At 36.3% G+C, this 19421-nt stretch overlaps 1 pseudogene across 1 annotated transcript; it reads right to left on the reverse strand.

Annotated features, from left to right (window-relative positions):
- Positions 1 to 1485: 1485 nt before the first annotated feature.
- Positions 1486 to 18260, reverse strand: LOC145585033 (isocitrate dehydrogenase [NADP]-like; annotated as a pseudogene). Its single transcript, XR_014100521.1, has 15 exons — positions 17974 to 18260; positions 17850 to 17893; positions 17589 to 17698; positions 12319 to 12356; positions 5685 to 5761; positions 4933 to 4986; positions 4746 to 4847; positions 4520 to 4608; positions 4309 to 4412; positions 4143 to 4211; positions 3940 to 4055; positions 3114 to 3148; positions 2885 to 3027; positions 1869 to 1991; positions 1486 to 1674 (listed from the first exon to the last, which is right to left on the reverse strand). The product of XR_014100521.1 is annotated as an isocitrate dehydrogenase [NADP]-like (transcript).
- Between the last annotated feature and the right edge of the window lie 1161 nt (positions 18261 to 19421).

Raw genomic sequence — 19421 nt, forward strand, 5'->3', positions numbered from 1 at the left:
GGCGAGGGTGGGCAGTTGGTTGCTGGCAGCGATGACGTGGGCTGATGGGCTGAGTTGTGGTGGTGGGAGGGGTGATTGGTTTTTTTCTAATCATTCTTAATTAAGTTTTAATTATTTTATTTTCTGATTTTTAAATTTTTTTTAAAGTATTAAACCAATTAGAACATGACTCGTGTCAAATTATTAACGCCACTTAACTTTCGTTAACGAATATGGCTGTCAAAGGATATTATTGATAAAATATCGTGAGGTGGAGGATACAACTTATAACTTTGAAAAAGCATGGATACAACATAGAAATTCAATAACTTGGGGCATAGCTTAGAAAAACACTTATTTTTTCTATTTTTGGAGACAAGAATACAACGGTCTGATTGAGGGAAATCTAATGTGAAAAGGGAAAAACAGTTGGCAAAGAGCTGGGAGGAGGCAGAATGCAGAATGCAGATTGCTTGGCATGCAGATTACATATCGAGTAAACGAAATCCAACGGAATGTTTAGCAAACTCAGAGGAATATGACTCAAACTGTATTACTGTACTAGAAAACACATTCCCACCTTTTTTGTTTGCTTTCTTTGACATTAGACACCTTAACTAATTAAATTAATCAAATAAAACTGGCATTTCTGGCAACATGAACAAAGGAAGCCAATTCTACATACTATTTTAGACTTTTAGTCACCAAAATACAGAGTATTTGTATTAGAAATGTAATTAGAAAATGAGGCTACTAATTATATTAAGTTTTTTCTCTCCAAATAATACTTAGTCTAGTGGTAAGAATTCCCTTACTCTTTCCCTCCACTCCTGCTAACTTCGCCTATGTGCTAGGTTCAATTTTAGTTACGGCTTTTCACTTGTTGATGACTTGATGTCCTTTTGTAACATGAATGCTGCCCTCAATGGGTTCAATACTGCTCTTTCGTTTCCTGTTGGATAGGGTGGTTGTACACCACCACCATTTTGATTGTCTAGTCTCCATTGTATATAACTGGAAAATTGGTTAAAGTTGATAATGAGATTCTGGGTTCATTTTTTTCCTTCCAGAATTACCACATTTTGTATTGTTCATCACTTCGTATCCAACTATTGGGAATTGAAGGTAATAATCTGGTTCTTGTCAATGCTATTCAATCGTAATTTAGTTCTTATCAATGTTATACAACAGTATCGATCAAGTTCCCTGAAAGATATGAAGTACGGAGTATGGCTTAAGCGGTTAGACCTTGAGTGTTTTCGTTACTTGTCTTCCCATTCTTTGAGAGTCCAATATGATTGAACTATGAATGAATACCCTTCCCTCGTGTTTTTGACTCAAGCAAGTAGAAATCATATTCTCCAAGGATGAATTACGTTAGGTCTATACTAGGAATCCAATCTAAAGTTCTCTCTACATTTAATGTTGGCTTTCAGCCTATCAGAAGAAATATGAGAGAAGAGGATGACAACCAAAATTATTTTATTTTTTTTTGGTAAAAACCAAAATTATAATTCAAATTATGACAGCATGTTGCAATAATTGATCAGCTATGGCCTCATTGTTTTAGTATGAGCATCTACATACAACCAAAAATGCACTATCTAATGTGATGATACTCCAATATTTGCAACAAGATTCTGCGCAACTGCATCAATGAAGTCTTCAGTATTCAGGTAGTTTTCTCTAGTAACCCTGCACAAAGAATGGCACGAGCTAGTGAGCTGACTAGTCTAGAGAGAAGGTAAACAGCCACTAGTGGCTGCAAATTATGAAAGGTTTAGCAGACATTGCACTATGTAGGAAAGCATTGTATAAGAAGTTGCAGGGAAAACGAACTTCAGCAGAGAAGCTAACGGGAATAAAGATGGACATAATTCAGCACTTACTTTGGCCCATGAGCCAGTAAAGCCAGATCTTTGGTCATCTTCCCTGATTCAACGGTCTCTATGCATGCTGTTTCCAATTTTTGAACAAAGTCCAGCAAGTTCTGATTTTCATCAAGCTTTGCTCTGTAAAGAGAATGCAAAAGAATATAAATGTAAAATCAAAATTACTAATTGTTCTTCTACCTATTACCCTCGAGCCTTTTCAAATTCCAAGTTGTACCCTTCATGTTGTCTAAATCGTATCCTCACAGTTCACCTTCCGTTAAGCTAGTTGTTAGATTTAGTTTTATTTGGAAAGGCTGCCAAGGCTTCCTAACCAAAACAGCACCACCACCCAATGAACTTAATCACTAAGCATCACCCAGCACTTGTTCATTCATCTTCAACACCCCACCCTCAACCTTCTCCCCTTCCCCCCTTCTCTCTTATTCTTCCGTCATCTTGCCCGTCATTCTCTCTCCCTTTCCTCTACAACAGCAGCTCCGTAACCTTCGTTCCTTACCTCTATGCCATCCATTGAAAATAGCAATTTCCTGCCTTTCCCGATTCCAAAACTCCTTCCTTACCCGTTCTCCATTGAATCAAATGCTCCTTCCTTTCCCCCATTCCCATCTACTTGATTGCGGAAAAAATTGAAGAACAGTTAAGGGCATGCCTGCATCGGTTAGTAATGTTGATCCTAGATTGTCAACAAGTGATGGGAAACAAGGAGAGATAGATTTAGAGAGGTCAGTGGAGAGAGATGGGAAAAGATGAAAAGGAGGGGTTGGTAATCATCGAAGGGGGGGTGGGGGGGCGGTAGTTGGGTTCAATTGGTGGTGTTGACTTTTGAAAACAGAGTTTTTTGAAAATGAAGAACAATTTAAAAAACCCAATGGTAAAACATAGATGTCGTGAAATTGAAGGGTACAACTTAGAAGTCAAATGCTCCCTTTTGAATGCTAGACTTACTCGTATGAGTTTGAAATCTTTTAACATATTTTACTAGGAAATATAGCCGAGTAAACATAGCTTACCTATGCTCTAGTCCACGTGTCCAAGCAAATATAGAAGCGATACTATTAGTGCTTGTTTCTTGACCTTTCTGATGCAGCCGGAAGTGTCGTGTTACGGTCCCATGAGCAGCCTCTGCTTCTAAAGTTTTACCATCAGAAGACAGCTGCAAACAATGTGGCGATAAAAAATAATTGTCAAACAGGTTACATGGTACACACAGAACATAAAAAAGGTCAATATTTTACCAACCAGCACAGATGTCATTAAACCCAAAGACCCGAAACCTGCAAACAGGTACAAATGAAGCCAATCAAATTATCTGGAAAATGATTTGATGAAAAATCACATCTAATTAACAACTCAAATGGAATTGCAAGATTACTAACAGCAACTAACATCCACAAAAACTCAAAGGCCTCCATACATTAAAAATATGTATGAATAAAAAATTAAAATCATTCTACTGTTAGGTGACGTTACCTACATGGAATAATCCAAATACGATTGCCATAACGCCAGGGCCTCGGAGTTGGTTACAAGATAAAACTCAGTTGTGCAGCTAAAATCTCACAATTAAAGAACCAAATTCTTCCTCCAATCCAATACACTTTTTTAGCAAGTAAATTGTAACTTTTTTAGCATCCTGTCTATGGGGGGTTGGGGGGGGGGGGACTTTTAAAAGATATACTAACAAAAAGGTCTACACTACAAGGAGGTTGTACTTGTAGCTATGGTTCAGTGTTGCCTAATTCACTAATGAACTGCAATCCAAATAAAGACATTTAATACGTGCGTGGCACAATTTTGACTTAGTTAAACAAAACTAGGTAGCAAACTGTGGTCCTGTACCCCAATTTCCAACATTGAATTAGGTACACTGCCATGGTTTCAGGAGTTCAGCTTCTAGATTACAATTATAAGGTTATAACAACATCTATAAATATTCAGCAAAGCCACTCAAGCAAATCTTGAGGCTAGATAAAAAGCTGCTTGTTGCTTGATGAAATCTTGATCATCAGATATCCTGCGAGACCATTATGTCAAAAGAAATCTACCTCTCCTACAGGATACTCACCTTGTGCAAGTAAATCGCTCTGGACATCTCCGTCATAGTTCTTACATGCCCAAACATATCCACCTTCACTTTTTAATGCATAAGCAACCATATCATCAATCAGGCGATGCTCATACCTGGATGAGGAATACTTATGTTTTAACGGACAATAAGACAAGTTCAAAAATCAAAGCAATTAACAATCATTGCAAACTCAAACTAACCATATTGAGTGTTCTTCAAATTTCAGCTTCCACTTCTCTTCATATACCTCCTGAAATATATCTTTAAACCTAGTGCAGTCCAAAAAGTTAAGAAATGTTTCATTATACAATATCAAGATCAATATTTATAAATAAAGGAAGAAAAAGTATGTATGCTATTTATTACCTTCCATCATACTTTTTGAGGATAGTATTTTTGGTACTTAAGTAAAGTGGCCACTTCTTTGCAAAGGCCAACGACATTGATGAATCAGCAAAAGCTCGGATTGACTGATAAACCAAAAATAAGAAAACAACAAAGGAGAAAGTGTTAAATGTAACTTGTAGAACTGCATTCTTTCTGTGTGCAACGTAAAGCCTAGAGCAATAAGACATACCGAATCAATGTTATACATTGCCAATGCGACTCCAGGCCCTTCGAAGTCGTGTACATCAAGTTCCACATGATCCTTTCCATCCTCTGGGACTGCATGATATTAAAATCCACTTATCAAGGATTATATTATATTCTTTAGACAGTGATTTACCTGTGCTGCTTTCCTATTGAGAATTGACTATAAAATGCAGACACAATTAAAGAGAAGACAGGGTCTAAATTCATACCGAATACCAATTTAAGCTTTCCAGGACCTGGGATGAGTGTATCAGTGGCTCGATATTGATCACCAAAAGCATGTCTGCCAATACAAATGGGTTTTGTCCAGCCTGCAAAAGAAGCCAAAGGACATGACAGTGTTATGATTTAAAAGAGCATGAGGGTAAGAACGATTTGAAAGGCAAATAAACATACCAGAAACAATCCTTGGAATGTTCTTACACAAGATTGGCTCACGGAAAACAGTCCCTACAAAAAGTACGTTTAATAATGCCTTCTTCAAAAACCAATCATATGCCAAAGACATGTACAAACAAGAGCGGTTAAATAAGGAAACTGGGGGTGTAGAGAGAAGGGAAGAGATAAAAAAAGAAAAGGATCAGGAAAGAAAGAAAAAGGGGGAAAAGGGAGCTCCCATGAGGCCCACATAATACATAAGCTGAGTTTGCCTACTGCCTTGCCAAGCACCAACTCACTAACAAATCAGTATCGATTTGCCACCTAGGGTGCCGGGGAAGTTTTCAGAGAGGTAGCCAAAACAGAAAACTTTGGCAAACATGATTGGAAAAACAGGAGAGCAGTCAAGGGAAGTGGAAAGTAGTTTTAAGAAAAATCTAAAATTACTATTACTGAAATATAAATAAAATACTGTATATAATAATAATTAATGTTCAAAGTACTAAACGTTGACCAGAATAGGTAAACTTGTAACATTTATCTAGAACAGACAGGGTATCAAGGAAAATATATATCACAAAAAAGACAAATGTTGCAACAAACAACAGACAACAGACAACAAAGCATGTTTTACATCACCAAAAATTTTAATCTACTCAAAGCTAGGAGGCAATAGCAAAAGTCAAACTCAAAATCTACATTGCAACATAACAAGGCCAAGTCGCAGCATATCTACTTAGCAGAAATTTAGTAATAATTTGATTACTGACCATCCAATATGTTTCTGATTGTGCCATTGGGATTCTCCACATGGACTTCAGCCCAAATTCTTTGACTCTGGTTTCATCTGCAAGCCAAATTGATTAAATAATTTGGAAGCAAAGTTTTCTCTCATATCAATCATATTTATTTTGCCTTTTGGCAAAACAGAAATGTGACTTCCTCTAAAAAGAACAAAAAAAAAAAAAAAAAAAAAAAAAAAAAAAGAAAAGGTAACACAAGCCCTCCCACCTCTCAGTTTCTCCTCTAACTAATAACAAAAGCACCAAAAAGAAACCAAATATTCCTAAAGCCAATTAAGAGTTTGTTCAAAAACGATCATAATAAATCTGGGATAAAGCAGTACAAAATCATGTACAAACAAAATTAAATTAACCAAAAGGAGAACACACGGGTCATTGAGGCATGACTTGCTGTGAAGCAATTGGATCCTACAGCCTAGGTGGAAGGCTCTTAAGAGACTTCATTTAGATATGATTGAGTTTAGCCTTTTAGTGTACAAATTGAAATTAATGCAATGACTTTTTTCTGATTTTATTAATTTGTTATCCCAAAATATAGTAGCTCTTCCTTGAGATTCTGTAACGAATAGCAACAAGCCACTTGTCCTCCTCACTTACAGTTTGTGTAGGCGCCAAAAGAGACAAACCCGAAAAAACAATAAGAGACAAGGGCTGAGCCACTACCAGAAAAGCAGGAAGCACCAGACCAAGCAACCATTTTGAGGGTTGCAGGCAACAACTAATTTGGCAGCCAGGGAGAGAGACAAGCAGTAGTAAATGTAGCAATTAAGGCATGTACTTATATAGCCAGTAAACAATCAAGGGTAGTATTTTAAATAGGGACTTAAGGATAAAGTTTGGGCATTGAGAAATTTGTAATTGAGCACTTGGAGAGTTGTGGCCTAAAGTCATTGTTTTGGATACTTTGTATCATTCCTTAATTGATCAATCAATCAAAAGCTCGTCTTTCCCTCAATTTACTTTGAGTTTCGTTCTTTTAATCTCTTAGATAGTCTGGTTCATTGCAGATTCTCATAGGTCTGAAAAGACTTTTCCTTAGCCATATAGCTTCATTAACAATTGAAGATCTACAATATCTTCTACATGTGACATATTTTACGTAACCTCATCTTTCTAATGTAATAGACAAGAATATACACTATTTACTAGCATAAATGCATAGCCTGATGGATGTTTGATGAGTTCGGTAGATATTAGAGGAAAATACCACAATCTAAATTCTAGAATTATCTTTCAAATATCCCAATAGGTAGATGAAGATACCTTTGCGCATTGATCCCCTTCCAGCCTTCCAATGCTAATATGTAGATAACTAGTTTAAAGTTTTTCATCTCAGAATATTGCATCTTCTTCTTGAAGGCTAAAATGAGATTCAAAATATTTTGTGTGATAATTAAAACAACCACAGCCATGTTATGCTGTGAGTTAGAATAGTTTGTTATTGTGTTACCTCATGTAGAGGGTATATCCAGTGAAATAAGCTCAAAATAATCATTAATCCTTCTATACAGACTCTTACTTCCTTGAGACAATATAAGGCCGTTTAGAGTTTTTAAAAAAATCTTGTTCCTTTACTTCAAGGAAAAATTGACAAAAATAATCCCAACTTTCGATTATTTTTTAATAATCCCAACTTTATATTTCACCCGCTCAAAACAATCCCAAGTGACCAATGACCTGTTAAACAGGTATTTGTTTTTTTTAAAAAAAAGAATTAATATTGATATTAATATTAATTAATTTTTTTTTTTTTAAAAACCACCATATCCACCCAGCACCGCCCCCAGGCTATCCCCTTTGGCCGGCGTCACCCCCTCCCCCTTCGGCCGGTGCCACCCCCTCCCCTTGCCGGCGCAGGACCCAGCTAACTTCGATCACCGCCTCCGTACCCTCTCTCGGCCGTCAGCCCTCCTCCTTCCACGTAAACTCCTATCTCCCCACCCCAAAACCTCCTTAACAGCAAATTAGCATCCTTGATCAATAGGTGCCAACTGCGGAAGTTCTAAACCGTCTAGTTTGAAAGATATCCCGATGCATAGCAAACAAACTACCATCTAGTTTGAATGATTTCCAGATGCATAGCAAATAAATTTAACAGAAAATTAGCATTCTTCTTCCGCAGCCGCTTGAATAAGAGCAACAGGGCTTTGATTGAAATACCCAAATGGAATTATCAATTGATTTCCAGTACCATTGTTCGGAATAGGGCTTCGCCATTGTACATGAGGCTGCCAGAAGAAGAGTCGATGGGGATTGTGATGGCTGCGGTGGTGGCGGTTGTTCCGCTAACTAAGCTTCTTGATTGAGGAGAGATCAGAGAAAGTTGAGATTGATTTGAGGGTATTAGGGTTTAGATTTTTGAAGAGGGATCGTGATTTGGTAAGCATCGCCATTTTTTATTGCATCTGAAATAGAGAAGCGCGAGAAAGTGAAGGTTAAAGAAGAAGATGAGAGAAGAGACTGGACGACGGCCGGCGCCTGGGAGGCAAGGGGTTGGGTTGGCGTGCGTGGCAGTATTGGGTGGCTGGTGGGTTTTTTTGTTTTTTTTTTAAATTTTTTTTTATATTTTCATTTTTTAATTTTTTTTAACCAATCATAGAAAGACACATGTCCGGTAACTTGTAATAACAAGTTAGATAACCGGTTGGGACTGATTTGGGCGGATGTAGTATAAAGTTGGGATTGTTAAAAAATAATCAAAAGTTCGGATTATTTTGGACGGACGGAGTAAAGTTGGGATATTTATGACAATTTTTCCTTACTTCAAATCCCAAGAAATATGGTTCATATATTTCTCTCCTAGTTATTCATTAAGGAATTCTGATTACATATATATTTGACGTACCCTACATGCCTTATAAGCAATAAACAGAAGAACAAGATTACTCTCTATCTGATGATACATTTTACAGTTCCATTTTCAGAATGACCACATTAATATTATAATACCTCTCTTCCCACAACTTATATGACCCCACTAATATTATAATACCTCTCTTCCCATGCCCTATTTTATTCAATACAAAAATTACAACACTAACCTTTAACCTCATCTACCTTTTCAATGATTAAATATTGATGCAACCAATATATATATAGGCCTTTGGTTGTACAATATTTATTAAAGATTGAAGACAATATTGATCAATGAGCATATGTTGTCTAGGTTTAGGAATTAAACCAAACATGAAACTGGGGCTTTTGTGCAGCATGAACCAGGATTTCAACCATGACTTTGGAGTACTATCCAGCTACTTTGCTACTGTTTTCGTTCCTTAAACTATTTCACGACTGTTTCATCCTAATTTACATTATATGTGAAGATAGATAGATGGCTACCATGTAAGATTTGCAAACGAACTATGGATCTAGAGAGACTTTATATGAAAAAAGAACAAAAAAGCAAATTTGGGAAAGATGCTCGATGTTTTAATGTTTCAAAAGAATAAAGCATCTAGAGTGATTTTAATGTTTAGAGTTGAATGAGAAACTTTGACAACATATATTTTAGTGTCCCCATGAAATAGCATAAAAATTATCCAACCTCCCACCAATGAAAGTAAATTAAGATTGTTGTTGGAATTATAAATTACTTGTATTTTAAAAGTAAATGTAGACAGTATAGACAAATTAACCCAAATAAATAAAATAAAATATTTTTTATATTTAAAAAAAAAAAAAACCTAAATTCTTGTGGAAAAGGCTAAAAGAGAATCTGAAGGGTAGATGAGGTATAGTGTTAGTCCAGAGGTTTAAGAGCTTCAAAATGAACTTTAAACTGAGAAAATTGCTTTTGGTGAAGATGCATCATTAAATTAGAATGCAAATCAAGAAAACAGGAGATAATTACTACTATTTGCTAAAATAAGACAGTTTCTAATCTTCTATACAACATGAAAGAGAGGTCAAATCACCTCATACACCAATCCACCTTAAAATTCTCCATGTAAAACATTACACAGTCATCATCACTAGACACTCAAAATGCAACTAATTCAATACGGATGCAGTCCCTTTTGCACAAGTCACCCTTGTATATATAAAGCAAAAGATACAAATATGTAAAAATCATGTCACTTACTCCAGATATAATATTTGGTTAAGTAGAGTTGGTCAAAAGATAAATAATAGGACCGCATATTATGGATGACAAAGTGACGTAACAAGATCAAATAAGGGGCACCAACAAAGGAAAGTGAAGCATATACATAGGGTCGAGATGAGGGGGGGGGGGGGGAGGGATAATTTATACTGAACTTACAATCTTCAAAATGAAGAGCTACCATGAAAGAAAATGTAAGAACGATTGGGAAAAGCAAGGTTGAAATCATAATAGAAATACTCATAAGAAACCCATAGAAGTCAAATGAATTTTGAAAGCAAATTTTGATCCCTTTTAAATATTTAAAAAAAAATATATTTATACAGAGTAAAAAAAAAAGGAAGAATTGTAGCATAAGGTTATATTCCAATAATCTGAAGTTGATTGTCAAAAGAAATTTGTACATGTCTAAATAAAAGACACCATTTGGGTTGTTTGAAGCTTCTAAAAGTACATCAATAAAACGTGAATTCAACACTATTTGATGGATATATGTACAACAAATATCTATGAAGTTAAGGTGAAGGGAAAAAATAAGACTAGGTTCCAAAAGTCAAGATCATTATATATATTCTCAAGCAGACTATAAAATGATTATTTTCAGCAAATTCTTCGTAAATACTCTATAAGTACAGATAAGTGATAAAAGAAATATTTTAAGGATCTTACGGTAGATGATGTAATGATTACAATAACAACTAATATTGCTAGGAATGGAAAAGGGATCTCAAAGTGCAAATGGTACTTATCTATACATTTCTTCAAGGTGGGAGGGATTTTGAAAACATTTCATTTTCACTTTAATAAGAAGTTCTAAAATGAAAGAAAAACTAAAGACAAATTAGAGATCATATAGGAGCATGATTGGCAGTTCGCTCCCATATACTTTCACATTGCCTTCTTAGATCTATCATCTTTGCATGAGCAAATTGAAAAAGCAAAGAAAAAAAAAAAAAGAGAAAAAGTGGGAATATAGAGGACAAAATGATGGTCAATAAAGCCAGGAGTAGGAATTGAATATCAGTAGTACACACTATGCGCCAATTAGGGATTTATCGAATTAAGGCAATTGATTTAGGGTTCAAATTCAAGCAAGTTCACATAAGTACTTGAAGGTTTTATCAAATTCTAGACTTTTAGCTTATTTCATTTCTCCCTCAATGGCAAATGGGATGCAACATCTCACTCTTCATCTAGCGTGTCTATGTGTGCTTGGCCAGTTAGAACCATAGCACAAGGTTTATTTTTTTCTCTTTCTTTGTACTGTTTATAGGAAAAAGCAGAGAATTATTAAAAGCACTTAAGATGGACAATTGCAATTCCATTACAACTCGACTCCAAGTTAATGAGATGTTGAGTTGATGAGATGTTGTAAATGAAATATAAGAGCGATTGTTAGCTTGGTTATAAAAAATTTATCATTCACCTACTTGGATCCGTCATCTTTGATCAACTTCAAATTAGTTGAAGTGAAGTTGTAATGTAACTCCAAAAGACTTGCATCATATAGTTCATCTTCTTATATATTGATATTTCTGTAGTTAGTTCTATTGAATTCTTGAGTCATGTGCATTCATGAAAGAATGTGGAGAAAGAAAGCATTTTACAGAATTTCAAAAATAATAAATTTAAAGAAACAAAATCTCCACTCTATTATAATTGTATTATTTGGAGTTTCACGCTTACCAATGCACAACTATGACCATTAATATCTTTGATTATCTTTTCGTAAAATCATTGATAATTTAAAAGTATATATCAACTACAATTTCTCTTACTTATGAATCACATAAGATGGTCAATGAGGAGTGTGATTGGTGTAAAAGTCCAAAAGCTGCAATTACTGGAGAACGAAGGAAGTATTGTTATTTTCAAGAAAGTGTATTTAACAAAATATTCTCGAGTAGAAGTGCGAAAGGGCATATATTAATGACTATAAATTTACAAGCCATCCAATCATAATTTCTTTGTGAATTTCTTTATCTTTATATATAGCCTATAGGGTGGATGTCAACTCTGTAGTTGGCATGTTCATAGGGGAGGTACCCTGAAACTTTTTCATGTCCCTAACCTTAAACCAATGAAGCTCCAAAGAAACCTCTAATAAATGTCTTAGTAGTATGCATTTTGATAAAAGAAGTGTCGTAGCTTCCTAGAAAAGAATCTATGGACCATCAACATGTAAGTATGTAACTGCTCATAGTTCAAGCATTAAACTAGATCCAAACATGATTGCTTCAAACATGGAATAATCAATATACTACTTACATAGTTAAATACTTAAATGACACAGGAAGTGAACACTTTGATTGCATGAAACAAGGAAAGCCATTTGAACAAGCTGTAGTAATACTGAAATTAATAATCAATCTTTTTTTTTTTTTTGACGGGAATAACCAATCTTACTGAAATACATTTATCACATATCTTGACACAAATATACAGGCCAAAGTGACATCTCCTCGTGACAGAAAAATCAAAAGCCATGAGAAAACTAACCAGGAGTAATTGTGGCACATTTAATTGCAACATTATACCTGCACACATAAAATTGTCATTGAGGTACACATGAGCAGCCTTTCACACAGACCTTGAGATATGTATAAGATTAACCTCAACCTTTTATATATATACACAAAGTGTAAAATATTTAGAAAATAACTATGTCAAAGAACAGTAAACTTAGCCCAAAATCTCGAAAGGATTTATCAACAGAAATTAGCTGGATGAAATCTGATTTCAAGCCAAGGAAAGTCAACCTTAAATAAGCAGAACTTAATCATAATATCATAAATTTGACGTCGATTAATAGTGGAGCAATAAATATAATGGAGCATGACTAGTATAACTAGCATTAATTCTAACGTTCCAGAAGACTAATTACTAATAATAAACATCTTTTGGTGGCACATTCACCTTTTACCTCCTTCTTTGCATTGTGGACATTAAGTTAACTGTTCTGCAAAAGTATATATCCCAGAAAAATATTCCACACTTGTCTTGCATCATCCCCCCCCCCCCCCCCCCCCTCCTTCTCTCTCTTTTTGAGAAGGTGAGATACGTCATGGTAAAAAAAATGAGTCCTATAAAAGTTCTTCTGTGAGGTCCAGCCGTTAGTATATATTAGTTAGGCATTGTTCACTTCACCTTAAAAAGTATTATTCAGTAAAAATAGTTATTATATGTAAAGAAAATCAGTTTGACCTTGGGTTGAAAGCCCTGCCGGTGAGATGACTGAGATTAAGGTTCAATTTGAGTGGACCCCACCATTTTGTAAAAAATGCAACAAGGTTGGGCATGATTGTGCTGCAACTCAAAAGCCTATTCAGAGGCAGCAAAAGCAAATTGGTGACACTGTAAACACCCAAGCACAGGTTAAAAAAGTCTGGGTTCCTAAGAAAGCTAACCCTGCTACTGGTGATAAAGCTGCTGAGCCTGTTAAGGATGTTACTCCAGCCCCTTAGGCTCACAAATCTGATGAGTGGCAGGTCCCTCGCAAAAAATCAAAGAAGAAAACTAACAAACACATTAATTTTCCTGTTTCTAGCTCAAACACCTACCTCCCTTTGGTAAATGATGCTAATGTTGTGGTTGATATTGCTGATGATGGTAACCCCCCTCTGGAAACATGATTATTCTATCATGGAATATTAGGGGTCTTAATGACAGTTAAGAAGCTACTTTGTGTCAGAAGTGTGATGTGATTTGTATTATGGAGACAAAAGTTAAAAAGCATAACTGTTCTAAAATTCAAAAAAAGATTGGTTATGCTTGGTCTTGGGCTGACAATTATAGTTGCTCTTTGAAAGGCAGAATTTGGGTGGGGTGGAAGGCTGACCTTATTAATCTTACTGTTCAGGAGAGTTTATTCATTGTCATCTTACTACTAAGGACCTTCAGAGTCATTTTCTTGTTACATTTGTCTATGGCTTTCATACTGTTCAAGACAGATTACAGCTGTGGACTGGTCTTAAGCAATTATCTGGTATCTCTGGGCCCGGGTTATGTGCTTGTTTGCTGAGGATAGGATCAATGGGCTGTTGTTACTGACTATGAAACTAGGGATTTCCAGAATTTCCTTGATGATCTGGTTTTGGTTGAAATAAAAAGTAAGGGTTCTTTTTTCTCTTGGTGCAATAAAGCTCATAATGGCCCTAAAACTTATTCTAGGATTGATAGAGGAATTGTGAACCAGGATTGGATTAATCCGTATGGGCATGTGGAAGCTGTTTACTTGCCTCCTTCCCTTTCTGATCATAATCCTGTTCTATCTGATGTTTTTCATTCTCTGCCTCGTAGAGGGAGACCTTTTAGATTTCTCAATTGCCTAGCTGAACATGAAAACTTCCTTGATACTGTTGCTAATGCTTGGCAATGTTCTGTTCCCAGAACTACAATGTTTAGAGTTTGGTCTAAACTAATACTCAGAAGTTTGGGGACATTGCTGCAAAGACTGAGGATGCTCAAAACACTCTCTGTGATGTTCGAAGCGAGATTAATTCTGATCTTCACAATGTTGATGCTCAGGAAATGGAAACTATTCAAAGTATTAAGTATTGGATCAGTGTGCAAGAGAGTATATATAAGCAGAAGTCTAGAGTTAACTGGCTTAAGCTTGGAGATAGTAATAATAAGTACTTCTTTTCCGTCATGAAGCACAGACAAGGTAGGAACAGGATTGACACTCTTTTTGATGAACATGATGTTTTGCTCATTGAAGCTGAAATTAATGGTTTTTATAAGAAATTGCTTGGTACTAGAGCTAATTCTCTCCCTGGAATTGATCTCAGTACCGTCAGAAGGGAGCTCAGCTCTCTAGAAATGCTCAGCAGTTACTCACTGCTCCTCCTGTTACAGCTGAAGAGATTGATATTGCCTTAAAGGGTATTGAACGGGTTTAACTCCTTTTTCTTCAAAAAAATCCTGGGATATTTATTTTAAATCCTGATGTTTATGATGGTGTGTTGGAGTTCTTTAATACTAGTTCCATGTTGAAATATTGGAACTGTACCACTATAACCTTAGTTCCTAAGTTTTCAAGCCCTTCTTATGCTAAGGATTTCAGACCTACTGCTTGTTGTTTAGTTTTGTATAAATTGGTCTCTAAAATCCTTACCTCTAGACTTGCTAGTGTTCTTTCTAAAGTCATTGATGGGGCTCAGGGGTTTATTCTAGGCAAGCATATAGGGGATAATATCCTGCTAGCTACTGAACTCATCAAAGGATATGGTCACAAGTTCCTTTCTCCTAGATGCATGTTGAAAATTGACTTAAAGAAAGCTTATGACTCTGTGAAATGGTGTTTCCTTGAGGCTATTATGTCTGAGCTTGGTTTCCCTCCTCAGTTGTTAGTCATGGCTTGCCTTTCTTCTGTCTCTTTCTCCATTTTGATTAATGGTACCCCCTCCAAGCCTTTCCAAGAAAAGAAAGGGCTCACGCATGGAGTACCTCTCCAGATGTCTTGCTGAGTTACATCTTGATCCTCACTTCAACTACCATCCTAGATGTGAGAAATGATGTTAACTCACTTAATGTTGGCTGATGATCTTCTGCTGTTTTTCAAAGCTGATATAGATCCTGTTACATTGCTCTTTCAAGCTTTTAAAAAATTTTGTGCAGCTTGTGGCCTCTCTGCAAACTTAGACAAGAGAAAAGTCTACTTTGGTGGGCTCACTAATACTGAGTAAGAAGCTATGAGAAGTTTGATTGGGGTGGTCCCTGGTACTATCCCTTTCAAATACTTAGGGGTTCCTCTATCCTCTAAGAAAGTCACCATTGCTCAATGTGAACCTTTGGTGGACAAGGATACTGCTAGAATTAATGGCTAGTCTGCTTCGCATTTGTCTTATGCTAGTCAGTTGGTTAAGAGTGTTCTTTTTGGCATTCAGACTTATTAGGCTCAGATCTTTGTCTTGCCTAAAAAGATCCTCAAAGAAATGGAAAACAGATTCAGAGTGTTTTCTATGGACTCGGAAGGCTAATCCCTCAAAGAAATCCTTAGTGTCCTGGCAAGTCTGCCTTTCCAAAGTCAGTGGTGGGTGGAATCTCATTTCCCTCCTTGAGTGGAATTCTGCTGCTATTTGTAGGCTGCTTTGGGATCTTGCCCATAAAGCAGATAATCTTTGGGTAAAGTGGGTTCATATCTACTATTTCAAAAATATACCATGGTGGTCTAGCCCTGCCTCTAAAAGGTGCTCTTGGGTACTTAGTAAAATCTTGAAATGGAGAGCTATAATTGATGATATTGGTGGATGGGGTGCTGTTGAACATGGTGATAGAGTCAAAATAAAAAAGATTTACTAGTTGATCACTCTTCGGGCTCCTAAAGTTACTTGGAGAAGAATCATTTACAACAATGTACTTCTCCTAAAAGTTTGTTTATCACTTGTTTTGCTGTGAAAAACAGATTGGTCACTAAGGATAGGTTGCTTTTTTGGAATCTTCAATGTGACCCTATTTGCTTTCTTTGTAATCAACACATGTAAAAAGTACAACATCTTTTCTTTGAATGTGCCTATGCTACAAATATTTGGATGAAACTGTTAAACCTTTTTGGGGTTCACAGACATGTTTGGGCTTTTGATGCTGAAATTTTCTGGATTTCCAGAATCTGCTGGAAAACTAGACCAAAAAACAAATTAATGGGTATGTGTTTTGCTGAAGCTATATACCATATCTGGCTGCAGAGAAACTCTTTGATCTTCACTGGTAGCTGCAAACCTGCTGACATAGTTTTTAGAGATATATTGTTTGTTGTTGCCTATAGGTGTAATGTTAGTGACAGGCATCTGCTTATTATGTAAGCCTGCCCTTTGCTGTTTTTGCTGTCTAGCCCTGCTGTAGGGTCTGTCCTGCAGCTGAGTCTAGGGAGAGGTCTGTGTTCTATGTGTTCTGGCTGCCCTATCCTCTACCACCCTTCCTAGAAGGTGGGTAGGGATGTTTAGGGGTGGCTGAGTTCCTGTTTTTGTGGTGAACCCTTCCTAGAAGGTGGCATCACATTAACAGGAACTTTTGGTGGTTGTGTGCCTGGTTTTCAGGCTTGTGTAGTATAGGGTTACAGCTTAGCTTTTGTAAGTTGTAATTCTTGTGCTCTTTTGGTGATAAAATTTTTCATTTACCAGAAGAAAAAAAAAAAAAAAAAAAAAAAAAAAAAAAAATCAGTTTGACCAGTAAGTTTAAATCAATAGAAAACAGATTCAATCAAACAATTAATTTTAAATCAGTAGCTTCATAGATCAAAAAATACATAAATGATTCAGAAAAATTCAGCTTCAATCAATAAGAAAAGGTCAAACTAAAAATAATAAAATCAGTTGTCAAACAATTTTTGATAGTTTAAACTAGTTTAACACTAAAAACAATTTTAGTTCATAACAAATGAAGTGAAGTTAACAAGGCCCTAACAAGGTTATGTCAATGTACATTTTGTCTTACCACTTCCCATATCAAACGAGTCAAATTTAGCACAAAACACTGTATAAAATAGTTTATTATGAAATATATGAACTAAAAACAATTTTATTTCATAATAATAGGGTTATTTCAATGTACATTTTGTCTCGAGTCAAATTTAGCACAAAACACAAAATTTTAAAGTCAGAAGCATGTTCAGCAATGGCTTCAAGTCATTCAACCTAATGGTGTTAAGTGAGGGGGTATTGTAATTACACCCACGCAGCAACATCAGTCAAAACCATACAAGTAATGTATACATCCTGGACATTAAAAAGCTCGAGATTGCGAGAATTACAACAATAATGGTCACATACTTGAGGGTCGCTTCTGCACTTTCCACAGTGACCTTATCATCCGTTGCATTGCGATTAAGAATTCCCAGATCATAGTATTTAATATCCAAATCCACAAATGGAAATATAAGCTGTCCATTGAAATACAATTCAAAGATTATACATAAACGAAAAAAAGAAATGAAATAAGTGCCAAATGCAATTCAAAAACAACATAAACAAAACGAAAACTGCAAGCAAAATCATATATGCATAAGTAGACAGCAAATTGAGATTTCATACCTTATCTTTGATCAATTTCCAAATAATTCTCGTCATTTCATCACCTGAAATTCAATCAAAATAACAAGCAATCATCAAGTATTCATTATCTAACAAAAAAAGATTGAAAAAAAAAAAACATTACCATCCATTTCAACAATAGGGTTCTGAACTTTGATACGTTCGACAGGGGTGGCAGCCATAGCCGAAGAAGAAAAGCAGCGAAGGGAAGAGAAATTGAAGCGTCGAAAATGGAGGTTTTTGGAAGTGATTACTTTGTTGAATAAATTGGAATTGGAATTGGAAGAAGAAGAGTGAAAAATAGAAGAAGATTGCAGAAAGGCCGTGCCAGGGGTGGCACTAATTCGAAGTCGAAGCATTTTGGTCGGCTGGAAAATACGATGGTTGAAAATGAGGAGAGATGGAAACTAAGGTTGTGCCAAGGGTGTCCTTGGGTTCTTACAAATCTTGCCGCGCAACTATTTTGGGGTTTCGGACATTCGGTATCTAAGGATCGTGTTCTCTCCGCCTTATTCACTTTTTAAGTTTAAACATCATTTTTTTGCCTAGGAGTCCATGATAACTAATAAATTAAAGCTCATTATTTCACTATTCATGACCTTATTAGATATTCACATCAATTATGAGATAATTTGTAACCTATTTAGCATAGTATTCCACACTGCAATCAAGAAACTAATAAAAGCATGCATAACAGAAAGAGTAGGATAGCATGACATAAGCTTTTCCTATACAAGCAAGATATTTACAAAGCTTGGGAGGTACTATTGCGACTTTGGAAATAGCAAGAATGGGCTTTGTTTTGGGTAAAAATTACCCATGCGACGTGGTTTAGCCAGTAGATGACATGTGTCAGCTCAGGACAAGGCCAAAGTGGACCTATCCCTATTTGACACGTGGCGCTCCCAGAGTTCGGGAGAAAAGACGGCCTTTAGGGTCCAAATCTCGAGAAAGTCGCAATGCGGTGCAGCCCATCATGATTAGGTCAAAGTGACCTAAGAAAGGGCACATTTACCAATGATCCTATAAATAGGGAGATTCCCCCCATTTTGGGGGCACCTTCAATTATTACAATAACCCTACATCCTCTCACATCAGAGAAAAAACCTGATCTCGGAATCCGAGAAGATCTCACTTTTACCTTTTCATCTTCTACGACCAATACTAATTTGATCGTCGGAGGCGGAGCTCCTACCAATCGGAGTCTCCGTGTTTTGCAGGTACACACAGCGTCAGACCAATCTTGGTGACGTAAATCTTCCGAAGGACCAAAAAACACCCAAAACATTTGGCGCCGTCTGTAGGGAGAGTACCTCTAAGATGGTTCAAGATTCTGTACTGCCACCTGAGCCCAACTGGCTTACAGTCGATGGGGAGGTCCATACAGACCATGATACAGATAACGACTGTGAAGTCAAAACTTATGTGGCCCCTGATAAGTCATTCATCTCTAAGCGCATCCGTCCTAGGGATAGACTAGAACGGAGCAACAACGAAGCTGGTCTCAGCAAGTCTGCTGGACCACCACCTGGGGACACCCAAACAGTAAGGGGTTAGGTTTTAGTCACCCGA

Source organism: Chenopodium album, chromosome 16 (assembly GCF_948465745.1).
Source record: "Chenopodium album chromosome 16, dcCheAlbu1.1, whole genome shotgun sequence".
Lineage (NCBI taxonomy): Eukaryota > Viridiplantae > Streptophyta > Magnoliopsida > Caryophyllales > Amaranthaceae > Chenopodium > Chenopodium album.